The 16,908-nt window shown below is 36.8% G+C and overlaps 1 long non-coding RNA gene across 1 annotated transcript; it reads right to left on the bottom strand.

The window, feature by feature from the left end:
- Positions 1–1,189: 1,189 nt before the first annotated feature.
- On the bottom strand, positions 1,190–15,993 carry LOC139140740 (uncharacterized). The gene is made up of 5 exons (XR_011554058.1): positions 15,756–15,993; positions 10,063–10,282; positions 8,637–8,752; positions 2,508–2,639; positions 1,190–1,923 (listed from the first exon to the last, which is right to left on the bottom strand). It is a non-coding gene; the product is annotated as an uncharacterized lncRNA (long non-coding RNA).
- Positions 15,994–16,908: the final 915 nt, after the last annotated feature.

Raw genomic sequence — 16,908 nt, 5'->3', positions numbered from 1 at the left:
GATTTCCCAGGTAATGTTCATATTTCAAGGAAATTAAAAGCACAAGTACAGATTCTGAAATGGTAGTTTACTTTGAAGGGCATTGAAATCCATGTGGTGGGATATTAAGTTATGTTAAAGTGGCCACATTGATTGGCATTTCTATGATGCCACAAGTGTCTGTGTAACAGAGTTTTGTCGTCATGTGATCATATAGTCATAAAATCACAGAAATACACATTTATGTGGATACCAAAACTGTACTCTTGCAACCACCGCTTGTTAAAAACACAATATCTGTACCCTTTCACAAAATCATAACAATTTGTTTCTAAATTAACATTTATGTTTTCCTGAATATCAGAAGTCTACTCTGTAGAAATAAGTATCTCCTAATTTTGACGTAAAAATGATCTCTCATGATTCACCCAAGAAAATGATGGCAAACATTGGTATGGAATCTTGACGTGAGATGTCTACCCAGTGTGATAATGTCATCCTTCTGTAATCACTGAACAAAACTGCAATGAAGTTTGGCTTCAGGAACTACTATTTGGGTAAAAGCATTACAGTTCTGATGGGGACACTTTTAATAAAATTGTAGGTAGAATTTGCCCAGTGTTTCAACATGTCAGCAAAGGTTGGACATTTTAATGCTGAGTTGGCTTATATTGTTCAAATAGCTGAACTTTGGAGCCAGTTTGTGTAAAATATAGGCCCTGGAGCATTGCAGGTTGTATGATTCAGTAATGCTAAAATTTGACAATTTTTCCCACTATTGTTGTTTTCAATGTCAACCATAATTTCTTGTTCAACTCCCCAAAGCATGTTGATATGCACATTATTCACTTTGTCTACTTGGCCTGTACATGTGTAGACTGCATTGCCATGTTATTGTTGACAAGTGAATTCTGGTCTGGACTAGAATTCAAATGTAAACAAGAACCGTGCATCTTAAACGTATAGACGCTATGTTGAAAAAGCTAACAAGTGAGTGTTTCAACATTTTTTGGAGTAGCATAAGAACTTGCAACTGGCATATGAAATAAAAATAATGAAAAAAATCATTCAAAGTTAACATTACTAGCCCTTTAATGATGTTACCATATTTTGTGAATGAAAATTGCATAAAGACGCAGGTGATTGGCCTTTGTTGTGTATCCGTCAGTATACCCGTAAACATATGGAAAAACAGACAAGATGAAATGACTGTGTTTATGATGATATTTTATTTTTTAAATATATTTTGAAAATTAATATGTAAACCAGATTTTGTATACGATGATAAGCTAACAATATAATAACAGCATTATGTAAATTTACAGTAGTCTATTAAATAGATATGTATGGAAAAAAGTATATGGGTCATATGTATTTGTTTGATATTTGTTCTTTTATGGAGAGACCTATGCTTCAGATTTTAGACCTATATGCCATACAAGAACACAACACCGGACTATGTGTGGTCAAGAATCATTTGTCTCCTTATCAGTACAAGGGTGGGCAAACCACCACTCCTGTATTTCATTTCAACATTTGCATGTGAAATGTGCAGCTTTTTTATCAAACATCACTGGCAAGATTTCTCAGCAGATAACATTTTAATTTTGAAAAAGAATGGGAATAATTTTCAATTTTCTCAAGAAGGAAACCTGGCAATGAACTACAAAATATTAATACACTTCTATTGATAGATAGTGAAATACTCAGACACATTTACTCACTCTACTGTCCCAAACATTAAAGTTTAACTTCTTGTGTGAATTTAAATGCATGTTTTGAGTTGTCTTCCCAGCCCAAGAGATTTTAAATGCTTCCATTTGCTACACAAGGCATGCCTCTTCTGTTTGATCTGGTTTGCGTGACATGCAGAGAAATAATGGTAACTCTCTCTTGAGAAATGTTTTGTCCGCTGTGGTAGAGACATCTAAAATTGATATTATTCTGCAATTAAAAAGAGAAAGAGAACGTATTAGTTGAACATATGGTTATCATTCTTAATTGCACATAAAGTTTTTGTGTAAATTTAATTGTTCACAGGGAGTATCTGAATCTCAAAGAACATGTTGGACCAGATAACTGGTATGCCATCAACGGGAGAATGAGGGCGCACTTTAACATAATCGCGTTGAACAGCAGCTTTAGCGTATTCTTGATATTTCTTGGGAAAACTGACAACGTTGTTTTCAAACTTTACGTTTATTCAAAATAGTCGACTTATGACATGCGCAGGAGTGCATGAACCTAACTTTACCTTTTTCAGTTTTAATTTTGACTTCGTATAAGGTTTCCTGACCCTGTCTTTCAAGGCACCAATGAGTTGATGGGCAATTGACTTAGTAGTAGCAAACGAAGAATTTGCAGCAAAGTTTTCAAGTGTGAATTTGTTGCCGTCAATCGGTATTTACCGGAACACAGTCCAACCAAATTGACCGGACCAACAACACTTAGTGAAAATTGATAGCATACTATAATCTATAGACAGTCACAGCTGTGATTTCCATCTATATAGTTGCACATGCACACACCTTTCTTGAAGTTCCTGTAGAAGTATGTATCTATCACTAGATTTACTAGACTTTGCAAAACGTGAGAGGCTATTTGTGTATCCCATCAGATCAGCAACTGTCATGTCATCAATTATTTTCATGTTATCCAGCCTGCAGAACCAAAAGATTAAAACAGTCAAAAGTGGGAACACTCATCATGAATATCTCATTTAGTTTTCATATTTTTTATCTCCATGGTCAATAACAAAGTGATAATTTAAGCTTAATGTAATCTGCTTCATATGTGTGATAACTGAGGTCTTGGATAATCTCGCTCGTACGGGTAGAATTGCCACAAATAAAATACTGATGTAGTACTGAGCTCGAAACTGAAAGGTGTCAACCTTTGCTCATACCGGCATTTTCATGAAAGGCCAGGACTGGGTATGATGAGGGAGTGAGATAGGGAGAATTCTCATATTGGAAGTAGCATCCAAATGGGAAATACGGGGAGAGAGCTTCGGAAGATACCTCAAGAGGCAGCACAAATCGGAGCATTAAATACGCCGTGTGTATGCGAGCATGACTGTGATAAAAATTATGGTATCACAGCATTTTTTATGAATATAGTATGAATATGAACACTTTTCAAACGATGCAGTGGCTGATTGGATGAGAAAAAAGTGTGATTGATTTAAGATGCAGCTAGCTTTGTTTGGCCCTCGGAATGAGGTTTTTCTCGGGTGTGGGATGCAAGCGAGAATTATGCTGGAGACTTTGAAGGATAAGTTTGAAAACACAACATTAGTCCAGTCATTTTATGCCAAAAAAGGGGGTAACCCACCACAAATTGCAACAGAATTTATTTTTTCACCATTCATCTCAGAAAAACCCATATAAAAACATATCAAAAGTCTTCCAAAATCGAAGGAGTGGAAAACCGCCTAATTTGCATAAATCCAAAATGGCCGCCCCGGTATTATAGGTTCAACGCTTTTGGCCACTTACTACCCAATATTGGTCCGATTTTGATAATTTTTTTATTTCCATATACCTTGTACATTCCCTTCATATTTTAGACATGTTGACGATAATTCCATCGTTATTATTTACAAAACAGGAACATAAGTCTGAATTTTACGGTAAACCAATAGTATTCTCACATACTATGTCTTGTAATCAATACTTGTTTCATTTTATACGATACAAATGTCTGTAATGTGAAATAAATAAATAAATAAATAAATAAATAAATAAATAAATAAATAAATAAATAAATAAGAAAGAAAGACAAGAAAGACAAAATTATTCATCAGTTGTTGCTTCGTCTTTGGTAGTAAAGGGAAAGCAACTCCACATATCGTTCTTATTTGGGTTGTTTGCGTTTTGTGTATGATATTGTGTATAATATAAGTGTATATCATGTTTGACCGTTTTATGTAAAATGTTGCTTAGCCATGGCGAGACGTACCCGTAATCTACGTGTCTTGTGTTTATCCGCACTGGAGCGGAGAGATTGCTGTGACAGCTGTGACACTACATACATTGGCGCTACGTTTCGAAAACAGATTTTCTGGGGTACACACTTGGAGATAGGTTCGGGTTAGAGAGAGACAGAATGGCCGGAGACAGCTTTGTATTGTGTCTTAGTATGACCAAGTTCAAAGCTAAAAAAATGAAACACAGAAACAAGAATCATAGTATGACAAAAATAACGAAACGTCGCAATAGAACAAAATTGAGCACTGTATCAAACAACAATCTCAGATTCATTAAGAACCTATCGACACACAAACTCACCAACATTGAAATCAACGTACTTAGCAAAGGCTTAAAATTCATTCCCACACCATATCGTCCTTAGGGGACATAAAAATGCATTCGTAAAATGAGACTCCGATATATCATGAGACACAAACAGACCGTACACACCCATTCAAAATGAACTCTACAGTGTAAATGGATCCCACATACAACCGAGAACACAAGACTAGAAAATTATTTGGAAGCGACAAAATTGGCTATTGTTAACACACCTATTCGAAACACAAAAAACAACATGACACGTAGCGTTGAAAACGCTATCAAAAAACAAGAACATAACCATCGAACTCTTTGATAAAGGACGGGGGACACAAATTTTAAACACTGATGATTACATAAGACAATGCCAACGTCAACTTAACGATCAACAATACTACACAAAATTGGCAATAGATGACACAAAAAATACAATAGAAGACATACACAATCTCACAACAGAAATGTACAATGAAAAACATATTGACCATCACACATATGAATATTTGAATCCAGTCAATAGAAAAATAAGAACACCACTTTGGTACCTTCTACCGAAAATACACAAATGCCGCCACAAGGAGCCATGTTTGTAAGACGGCCAATCATAAGTGGATGCTCCAGTCAAACATTTCACATATCAGTATTCATTGACCATTTTCTCAAACAAATCGTCAAGAACCAACCAACATACATCAAAGACAACAGACTTTTTACGGAAAATTGAGACGATCAAAGTTCTGGCTAAAGCGACATGTACATGAATACACCACATGATGAGGCAATTGAATCAGTTGGCAAAGCATTAAATCAGGAAAGACCATCAAACAATAACATAATCAAGCAACCACCAACGAAACACGTATAAGTTCTGCTAGACATAATCTTAAAAAAACAACACATTTGAATTCAACGATGAATTCTACCGGTAAATATGGGGATACTCGATGGGGTCCCCGCCTTCTCCAGAAATAGCAGATATTACATTTCACGAGACAAAAACGAGATTAATACAGAAACACAAACAACAAATATCGACCTGGCTGAGGTTCAGGGACGATGTTTTCTGATTTTCACCAGAACACAACACGAACTCAATGAATTCATATCAAACATCGACAAAATGCATCCTACTTTCAAATTTCATTGAAAGCTCCTCAAGAAAGCTCCTCTCAAGAAATCACATATTTAGACCTATCTACAAAGGTCGTCGATACAACAAAGAGAATATTCTCGATATCAAGACACACACAAAGCCAACAGATACATTCCAATTCTTACAAGAAACTCATGCCATCCGACAGCAACATTCAAAGGTCTGATCAAAGGTGAAACATTACGATACATCAGGACATGTAACAACGATACCGATTTTACACAGAAAGTCACACAATTTAGTGAAAAATTACAAGACCGACAATACCAAAAAATGAAATAGAACGCATTTATCAGAGAGACATCATAAAAGCAGAAAAAGACTGCTTGAACAACAAAAAGAAAGAAATAACGCCACCAACAATACAATAGTCTTCATAACAACATATAGCCCGTACATAGAAACGACAAAAATCAAGCAAGCCCTGACAGAAAACTGGAGTGAACTTGAAAAAGACGAAACACTAAAAAACTGTTCCAAAACCAACCAATAATCGCATATAGAAGGAACAGAAATATAGGCGACACACTTATAAGCGCCAGACTTCACAAAAACTACAATAGCTCAAACTCAGGTTCACACAAACCTACACAAACACAACGAGATCAAACAGTAGACATTCTAGCTTCCCTACTTGAACAACAAACGTAAGTGGAACAACATATTACCAAATAAAAACAATCAACCATTCAACACGTCTCACCAATCAAAAATGAATTTTAAGCGACTGATGAAGAAAACTCTGTTTTCGAAACGTAGCGCCAAAGGATCGTAGTGTCGCAGCAATCTCTCCGCTCCAGTGCGGATTAACACAAGACACGTAGATAACGGTACGTCTCGCCATGGTTAAGCAACATTTTACATAAAACAGCCAAACATGATATACACTTATATTATACACAATATCATACACAAAACACAAACAACCCAAATATGAACGATGTGTGGAGTTGCTTTCCCTTTACTACCAATACTTTTTGATTCCCTTGTGATCTGTACACCTTCAAGGAGACTTTAAACCCCCTCTCCCTTTGCTCGGCTCTCCCGCGCTGGCACACCCTGTCAATTCAGGCACGGCTGTTCATCTACAATTTGGGGTAAAATAAACAGCATTTGGTAAACTGGTAATTTTACAATTACAAGCTAGTATTGAACCCCATGTTGAGTTTCACAACTGTGGTGACAACCAGTGTACCTGGTACACAATATCACCACACTAGATATAACTAGCCTTCAAACCATATTAACTGTGTTTGATATGACTAAACCGCCAACTTTTTATAGAACGAATGTTCTAAACAATGCGTAAGTTCAGCCGGTGGCTTATGATGCGAATTAGGGAATAGGTTATTGGCAAATTAACAACCAAAAACAAAATGGATACATATTCTGTATTAGTTATACTGAGATTGCTTTCAATTTATTTATATATTTCACACCATATACATTAGCATCTTGCAAAATTAGACAAGTATTGATTGGAAGGTGAAGTGTGTGTGTGTGTGTGTGTGTGTGTGTACCATTGTTTTACCCTGAAATTCAGACTTGTGTGCCTGTTTTATCAATAACTACAATTGGAAATGCCCTAAAATTGTTGGAAATTAGAAGAGAATGTACAATTTATTAGAAAATAAAAAAAATGTCCAAATTGGACTGATATCGCGCAAAATATGGTCATAAGTATTGATTCTATAATACCGGGGTGGCCATTTTGGATTTATGCAAATTAGGCATTGTTCCACTCCTTGTGTATTTATTTATTTATTTATTTATTTATTTATTTATTTATTGATTTATTTATGTATTTATTTATTAACATTACAGACATTTGTACATTATAAAATCGTGAAACAAGTATTGATTAGAAGACATAGTGTGTGAGAATACCGTTGTTTTACCGTAAACTTCAGACTTATGTTCCTGTTTTGTAAAAATAACAATGGAATTATCGTAAACATGTCTAAAATATCATAACAATGTACAAGGTATATGGAAATAAAAAAAATTCTCAAAATCGGACCAATGTCGGGCAGTAAGTGGCCAAAAACATTGAACCTATAATACCGGGGCGGCCATTTTGGATTTATGCAAATTAGGCGGTTTTCAATCCTTCGATTTTGGAAGACTTTTGATATGTTTTTATATGGGTTTTTCTGAGGTGAATAGTGAAAAAATAAATTCTGTTGCAATCTGTGGTGGGTCATTTCGTATTTTGACTGGACTACATGTTACTTTGGTGTAATTGATAATCAAATACCAGAGAAGCGTCATTCTGGGTTTAACTTGTACCTTGTCGTAGTAATGCCAGGTTACGACAGGGAACAGAAACTCATCTGACAGATATGAGTTTTTCAGATCGAATTTCTAAAGGTTTTCGACACGTCGAGGTCTGTCTTAATAGTTGTCATTATGACAGATTGAGTAAATTAAATGTCTTTTAAGACGTATATCATTAAGGACATAAATTTGTGTCCTAAACCCTAGCGTCGCTCACGTTGATTGGTAGGTTTTATGTCCCTGTGTCCCATTTGCGTTCATTCATTGGCTGCCTTTATGTCCTCAAGTCTCATTAATATTTACTGTTCCGAATCCAGTTCATTCATTGGCTGCCTTATGTTCTTGTCCCTGCCTCACTCTCTAGTGTTACTTGTCTCACTCTGCCATGTGCTCATTACTGTAACCTGTAACGCATCTGCGAGCCTAGGCAATCATTACCAGACAGGTAGAGCGTAGTCGCAATGTTTGTGAAGACAAATATGTCTTCACAAACCTTGTGACCACGCTCTAGTTGTCTGGTAATGATTGCCTAGGCTCGCAGATGCGTTACAGTAATAAAAAATAATGAGCACATGGCAGAACGAGACAAGGAACACCCGAAAGTGAGGCAGGGACAAGAACATAAGGCAGCCAATGAATGAACTGGATTCGGAACAGTAAATATTAATGAGACTTGAGGACATAAAAGCAGCCAATGAATGAACGCAAATGGGGCATAGGAACATAAGACCTACCAATCAACGTGACCGACGCTGGGGTTTAGGACACAAATTTATGTCCTAAATGATATACGTCTATTCTGTCCCAGCTGTTGGCACACGTGCACATTCTTTCTTTCAATTAGAAATGGCTACATGATACTGTTACACATTGTACTCTCTCAGTGTAAATGATCTTCAGCCTGCTTGGACGACAATTTAAACATGAATTCTTACCTTAAGTTGTCTCCATACGGTAGCGGCAGGTCTTGATAATGAGTGAACAGATACTTAAATAGGCCTGCGTGAAAGAGACTTGTGTTCCAGTGTGATTTGCTTGGTCCCAACACTACCTGAAAATTTTTTTAGGTTTGTAAGCCCATTATACTCTATTTCCATGATAATGTGTCATTCGAAGTTTGCAGTGTATTATTTTCAGTTCACTTCTTTTTGTTTTCCTGCACATAACACGGTGCTTACCGGCCAATATTTTAAAAATGATTTCTGAAGACCTGTAGCTGAAGAATTTTAAAAAAATTGGCATGTGTACATTTTATGCAAATGTGTTTCACAAGAGCTATGGTAGGAAGCTGCAAATTCGATCAAGCTGCAAAACTCTGAACAAGTGAGCATGAAAATTCAGGTAGCTTTGGGAATTGACCGGCTAGACCAGTATCATATAAAAGTTACATGCTCAAAATATTTGTGAAGTTCCTGATGGGACTCAACGGTATGTTTTTCTCTTGTTCATCAGGAATAGAAAAGAAACATACATGACATTGCAAAGCCTGGTGATTTGTTTATGCTTCTCTGTCTGACTTGTATGGAGTGGCCCTAGTGTGTTGTGAGACTGAGAGCATGTAGCTGATTAAAAATGTAAACAAGACCACATCAAGCCCTGCTGTGTTAATGATGTAAAAATTACTGACACATGTCGATTAAAACAACACCTTGGCCGATTAGTTTTGATCGAATTTGAGTGTAATGAGTGTAATGTCATTTGTATAAAACTGTATCATTAGGTCATCCCTGAAGAGCTTCATGCCAAATTTGGTATCTAAGGATGAGTATTGGAAATAAAGATGATCTTTGAAGCAATTTCAGCTAACATGTAATGTACAAATTATTCTGCATTTGAAAGTCCTCGGACAATTTGTATTTGAGCGGAAGGGGCTTTGACCAACGAAGAAAAACGAAAGTAAAACTATGATTGTTGAATTTCATCATCTTTTTTAAACAAACATTGGTCAGGTCACCCAAAGTTTCACATAAACTAAATACATGTGTTTTCTGATCAGAAGTCTTACTACAAAAGTGCAAAGTTGACGGACAATGGCAGACAAGCAATATTGCCAGTTATCCGGTACGATTCGTCTTGCTTAGAGTGGAGCTGAGTCTTCATCAGAAACTCGCCTGAATGACGGATTATACATGATTATATCAGTACCTCGAAATGGTCCTAAACACATTGCTTTCACCTTTAGAATATTAACACTGAACAGTTAGTTCTTTTTGTATGTTTGGCAAGATTTTGAGACTATTGGAGACAAATAGATGTACAATTTTGAATTCCTTTGATTCAAATATTACTTCTATCTGTATAAGCTGCATGACCACTATATCCTCAGTGAGACTACCAGGTATAAAACAATGATGCACATACCTCCTTGTAAAGTTGAGTGATTGATTCTGTTTTGTCTTGAAAACACAAGTTGATATCTAAAACTGTGTAGCTATACACAGCCAGACAACCTCCTCGTTTCAGCACACGGTCAACCTCGGAGTAAAATACTTCCAAATCTTCTAACCAATGTATGGCACTGCCGATTGTTACTAAGTCCACGCTGTTTGCTTCACAAGGTAGTTTTTCTCCAGCACCAACCCTATAAATGCATGTTGATACAGTCTAATTATCAATACTTCATGACTTTACTATGTTCCATACAGATGATTCATTGTTCTCATCCACAGAAAAGTGCACTATAATCATGTTCATAATTATTTGTGCGTGCAAGTTCCCTTTGTTTGTGTTTAATGTACTACAGGTGTGCATTCTCTACCGCGTATCAAGCGTTTGATTTTTTGTGCAGGTGTTGGGCTGAATATTTAAATTAGCCTCTCCCGTATCCAGCTGAGTTTGAATTAAACCAGTACTTTTTAACTCTTCCTTACAAATACGCATATATGAAAACCATAAAGAACATATTCAAAAGCAAACAAAATTTATTTAATGCGCACAAGATAGTTCCTTGTGAGTAGAAAAATCTCTCTATTTCTTGTGAGCGTAATACAAATTTTCTCGTGAGCACATGATAAGTTACGCGCACCACACGATATTTTGCTCTCGAAAATGTAACTTACTGGCTTTCATAAACATATGACAAGTGGTTTACAGAGACTTACTGATAGCTCACATTTGGTAACGTTTCTGTTGCTTTTGCTTCTGCAATTTGTGTAGAACTGATGTCTATACCGAGAACGTGAGGAAAGTGATCAGCAAGGAGACGTGTTCCCTGTCCTGTACCACAGGCTACATCTACCGCCAGTGTGTATGGCTGTGAAAGCTACCAAAGTAAAATATCTCTAGGTTATTATTCTGAACTGTATATCAACTTTGATTTGCATTCTGCTGCATTTACAAGATTTGAAGAAAGGTTTGCGGAACCTTCTTATACATATATAAAGCTATCCTACAGGGAAATTTGGCATGGACCAATCATATAATCAGTAACTGATTGACCAATAATAACTTGTCTATTATTAATTGTTGGGTACGTTGTCGATGGACAATGCCCTTGATATTTAGACAGGTGGCTCAAAACGCCTAAACGGGCTGGTAAAACTTGCCAAACAAAGTTACTTTTGTATGTAACGTACTATAGAACGCAAAGTTCTGACTTGTGGACAGGTACCGAAGCTGAAGAAACTGGACAAGAGGAAAATTACGCAGATAGGATATTCTGCGTGAGCTGATCGCACAAGAACTTCAGTTCGTACAACAATGTTTTTATTTAAATATCACTGACACTTTCATTAAGCTAGATAAATGTTGTTTTTCTTTTAAATGCTTAATGGTATACAGCAATGATCTTATCACCCACATTTAAAATAAATGAGGTAAGTAACGGCTGAAAAATCTGGACGGGGATATTTAGCATGGCTTTTAACCGTCTATATTCAAGAGACTTATCCCACACCGTCTCCTAAAAGTGTTGGCATCCTGTTGCAAAATAAACCCTTCCTATATTCTACTTATTGATCACACACGGGATTCAAGTAATGCACTAGAAGAGGTATCATTGAAAATAGTTTGCTGTGTAAATTTGTTTACATGGATTTAAATGCATACTTAACGACAAAATGAAATTTTTCATCCAATTCAACATTTAGGCTTAATTACTGAAATCTCACCTGACGAATGTGAACTTACCTTCTGTCCAAGGAAATTAATGATATTTTCCAGGAGCACGTTTGGATATGCCGGTCGATATTGAGAATAATATTTTGATATGCCAGCATTGTTAAAGGTATCCATCTTTTCCTGACGAGAGGACATCTTTTCAGCGACAGTAATATCAGCCTGGATAAAATGATATCAGCAATGGTACGTTGGACGTTTGACGCTTCTCTGGAGTTGTGTGATAGAACTTTTGATGTCACAGCAGAGAACTTGCCTCTGCCGGTACAGGTTATATATATGCAAAGTATAAAAAAGAGCAAAAGCCAAAGCTGCTGTACTCAATACCTGTCTAACGGTTTGTTTTGTTTTGTTTTGTTTTGTGGTTTTTTTTTCAAAATGGGATGCCAATGTCGTAGTTGCAGCATTCAGGCGACACCGAAGGATTCAATGCTCGCGTTGGTTGCTAACGTTCCAAACGCGCATGTTTGCACGTGCAAAATCTTACCGTTCCGTTGTTTTCTATAGATTTTCAACTCCTTGTATTTTGAAAATGCTCAAAATCTTTCAACTACTAATTCAGCTGACTTTTGGTAGGATTATTGAAGTCATACACGAGAATATAGATAAGCATGCGTTTCTAAAAATTCCGGACCGTTTATGTGACATGGCCGTAAAACCCTTACAATTTCACAAAATGACACCCTGTTTAAAAATCGTTTGTACCTGTGACAGATAACCTAATCCATGCTGGGGGCTCTAAACATGTATCTTGTGTGTTAAATTCTGAAATTTTGGAAAATTTGGTGCAAATTTGTAGGAGCTGAAACGTTTTAAAACAGAGCTGTGACAATTTGTATTTGTGACGTCACTGACCAATCGTGCGACAAACTTGCGTCTTTTGGAATCGTATGGTTCTGTAAATCTTTATTATGCAAAGAAAACCATGAAAACTTTGCATTTTGATTGGTTTTGGAAATTACCCCTAGCAACCGGTGCTTAGCAAGTTGAATTCTTCGGTATCGCCTTAGTGTTGTAGAATATGTGAAAACCCCTAAATTTTCATAGCACATCACCTTAATTGTGGGTGCATGTATGTGTGAAGTATATATAAAACGTAATTCTACATATCCCTGACAACTGTGAGTGCTACTGGTATACATCCGGTGTAAAATGCATACAGATGCTATGGAGAGACTGTCTTGCCACACCATTCTGTTGTTGTTGTTGTTTGACGGTGGTGGTGGTGTTGTTGTCGTCGGTGGTAGTGGTGGTGGTTGTGGTGGTGTGACGTACGGTACAGCATTAGTTGACCGATTTTATCATCTTAACGTGTCTAATTTTATCTCAAAGTGCATCGATAGATAAAATTATCTCACGTTTATAGACATACAGTTTTGTCATGTCGCGGGAAAAGACCAAACACTCTATAATATGAGAACATCAATGAAATGTTAATTCTACTTAGTATATATCACAGAAACATTGGTACAAGGAAATTAAACTTTTAGGGGATTTGAACGTGAATAGTCACATTAGGCTGCGTTCAAAAATGGTGTGGGGCTGGAATTCTTGGGGTAGTCGAGGGGACTTGAAAGTTTTGCTCTGCATATGGGGAGGGGGCTGAAAATATTTTGGTTCCCAACATTTTGATGTCGTCCAATGGTTGTAGTAATAATTAAACAAAATTTAGAAGCGTTTTGTTGCATTTTATGACTTTAATCTCGAAAAAATCTAAAAATGTATGAATGTTAGTAAATCTTCGTGAAAACAACAAGTTGGCCTTGTAATGGGGCAGAGCTGCAACTGTTGATAATTTTTTCAATATTTTCTACGCAATGTATCAAATACAGTTTTTGGTGTCCCACTACAGCATGCTGAAAAACACAATTTACAGTTTGCCAACAAAGCCCGTTTGTCTAAATATTGGTGATAATTGAATTAAAGTTCAGACTGAAAGTTCTTTGTCAATGGTACAAATGCACTTTACATGTAGGCTGTGTTGGTAAGCTGAATACTCAGTGGACAGCTCAACATGCCGTAGGTATTAGACCAAGAACGCAGTCGTATAAACTGAACAAAAATATTGTCAAAATACAAAATATTTAATACAGCTACTGCCCTACTACCGCCTACGGGCAGTGTAACTGTCACTGCATGTCGGCAGTGACGGTGATAGCTTTGACTCTGATGTAGTTTAAGAAGAGTTTGGGTCATAGAAGAGTTTGGGTCATAGGACACTCAATTGACAGTGAAAGATACATGTATACAAGATCAGACCAGAGAGCAACACATAGAAGACTATGAGGTTCAATGGCTACTATTGATTTTTGAATTTTGACATATAATAGAGTAAAATCAAATATTAGAAAAAAAAAGATGGGGTCACCATCCTTGGTTTTATACAAATGTACGATGAAATTTCAGTTTTTCTCAAATCACTTAAAATTAATATATAAAACCATTCATTTCATGCAGTGAGTGAAATTTTTTCATTTCATTGTACAATAACACAAAAGTAAACTTTTGAACTGTAAAGACTCTAATTTAAATGAAAAAAGTGTGACTAAATGGAATCATTTATTTTTTACCAAATTAGCCATTATTACACCAATAATTTCTGAAATTGAAAAAATATTTTCTCGGTAGATCACTGTTTTCAGTTTTTTACACTTTGGTAAAATGTAGCCAGGAATTCACAATGTTCATACTCTCTCATGGTTGTCATTGTGTGCTCTTCAGCTGGTGCTATTGACCTTGCTAGAGTGGGGTAAACTCAAGTTGGCTTAGACTGAGAAATCCAAAAAGTCCACGAATGTATTTAAAAATGAATCAATTTAAGAACTTGCCTTAGGAATATGGCTCTACAACCTGCTGATAAGAGGTAGTGTTGAACATCTCCGTGCAGAACTACACAATAAATGTGTATTTTTACTCTGCGTGCATTCCTAATAACGACGGCTATATGGTAATTTGGGGACTTGAAAATTTTTGATCATCTAGATGGGGGACTTGAAATCTTTCTAGGGTATTGAGGGGGATCTGAAAAAAATAAGATTTCAATCGCATTTCCTCCAGCCCCCCTCCCATCCCTCACCTTTTTTGAACGCGGCCTTACCTACTCATTACAGCTTTAGTATAAGGTATTTTGTATTATCTGTTTTTTTCGTTTTTTATGTCCAAGAGGTTGTGTGACTTGAATGTCATGACCTACTACCTACACTTCATTGGTGTGCAAAGTTTAAAACTCTATTAAATTCCTATTTGCCGATAAGGCACATAGCGATTTACAATAAGATGGTTTAAGATTAAGCCAAATATGATGGAAAAAGCGCTGAGACAGACAGAATTTTAGCATTAAAAGAGACTTTCTTGAAAGAGGAACTATTAGCATGTGGTGGAAAATCTACAACAGTCGGCATTTAGGCATTACTTCATTAATGTAGCTTTGGAAAAGAGGACACGTCAACTTCATAGTCATCATTGACGTTCAATGACTGCATCATTGTAACTATAATCAAATGATAAAATTGTGCCAATTTGCTTCTATCATACTATTTGAAGTCATAGATTACTGTTCAAACGTGTAGCAGTCGTCAGGGAATTCCCTTCAACTGGAACCATTTTATTTTAGCTGCAGACGGATAACCTTTGGTCACTTACGTTATCGATTAATTCGACCAGCCTAGGAGGTTCCCCAATCATTAAACAGGACAAATGTTATGCGATGGTATGAAAAGAGACAATCGAAAACAACAATGAGAGAAGCCGAGATGTTTTGTGACTGAAACGTTCAGAGACCCTGGTTTCTCTATTAGAACGTTGCATGGCAGTGCTCACCGTTGGAGGTCCTTCTTCGTATGATATGAAGGTCCCGTGAAAGTATGATTGCAAATTCTCTATATATGTATGACCCTGTACAGTAATGGCAGTTTTCAGTCACAAGCTTGTTGGCCTACCTGAGGCTGTTATGGTAGATGTACGCCAGTAAAACATACCCCTAAAAGCGAGGTTGACTTCGCAGGCTGTACGCACAAGTTATGTCTATCGACTCAGGCAGGTCTATCTCACTGGCGCTCGGACTGGGATCAGGAGTGTTAAAACTTCAACGCTGCTATTCGAGCGCCTGTGGACTTGACAGCTTGGATAACCTCCACGTCAAAGCACTGAGAAGTTGAGTGCTTGCGCAATAACAGTACAATCCTTTGCAAAGGCTTTACATGTAACCACGTTCATCAAAAGATCGATTTACTCAATTGTTAGTGCGTAACTCACCTCTATGCGGCCTCCTCCAAGTTTTTCTAATTAAGCACGACATTTAGAACGTAGCACCGTGGCCTTCACACAGTCTATACTGTCTTGGTCTAGCAAAGCACGTTATGACGGTGAGATCGATGACAGGTATTTGAACGTGGACGTCGCCGTTGACGTTTGACGTCACCTAGAGGTCATCCATCGAGCGGAGGTTCGCGGTACTTAAAGGAGAGCTATTACATTTGTTTTTCATTGGAGGTTTTGAATATTCATATGCATTGTGACGCCCATATGATTTTAATCGTGGTCCTTAACTCTTGATCAAGTTAGTTTTTTACTCAAAAAAGAGGAGGTCAGTCGGGAAGATTTCAATCCAAACACGAAATTAGGGTGTAGTGGTAAGTAGGGGATGAATAAAGGATCAAGAATCATGTTAGAAGCCAACAGGATTAGAGTTCAGATGCACTTTACTTCAAGGTGAACCATCGTATCGTTTCCATCACACTGACACACACGATGAAGCAGTTACTCCTTCAATAACCTTCATTCTAATATGATAAAGAAAGTGTCATGTCATTCTATGATCTAGACTGGCTATCACTGTCATCGGCGTAGTATCCATTTACATACCAGATCAATCATGGTGATCTAAAAATTCAATAAACAAACGGATTGGGACACAGTCCTAATGCATTTCAACAATTCTTGATTTTGATACAGCTTTCTATTGAAAGTGCATATGAATGCCTTCATAAAGACAAGCTAACCGACGCAGACAAACTTGTGGTGGGCAACTATGTTTCTTCAACATACAAATTTGTGTATTTACTGCTGTTGTTCTTTGCACCCATGATTTTT

This window comes from Ptychodera flava, chromosome 1, assembly GCF_041260155.1.
Source record: "Ptychodera flava strain L36383 chromosome 1, AS_Pfla_20210202, whole genome shotgun sequence".
NCBI lineage: Eukaryota > Metazoa > Hemichordata > Enteropneusta > Ptychoderidae > Ptychodera > Ptychodera flava.
This window is presented reverse-complemented; position numbering and strand designations above follow the sequence as displayed.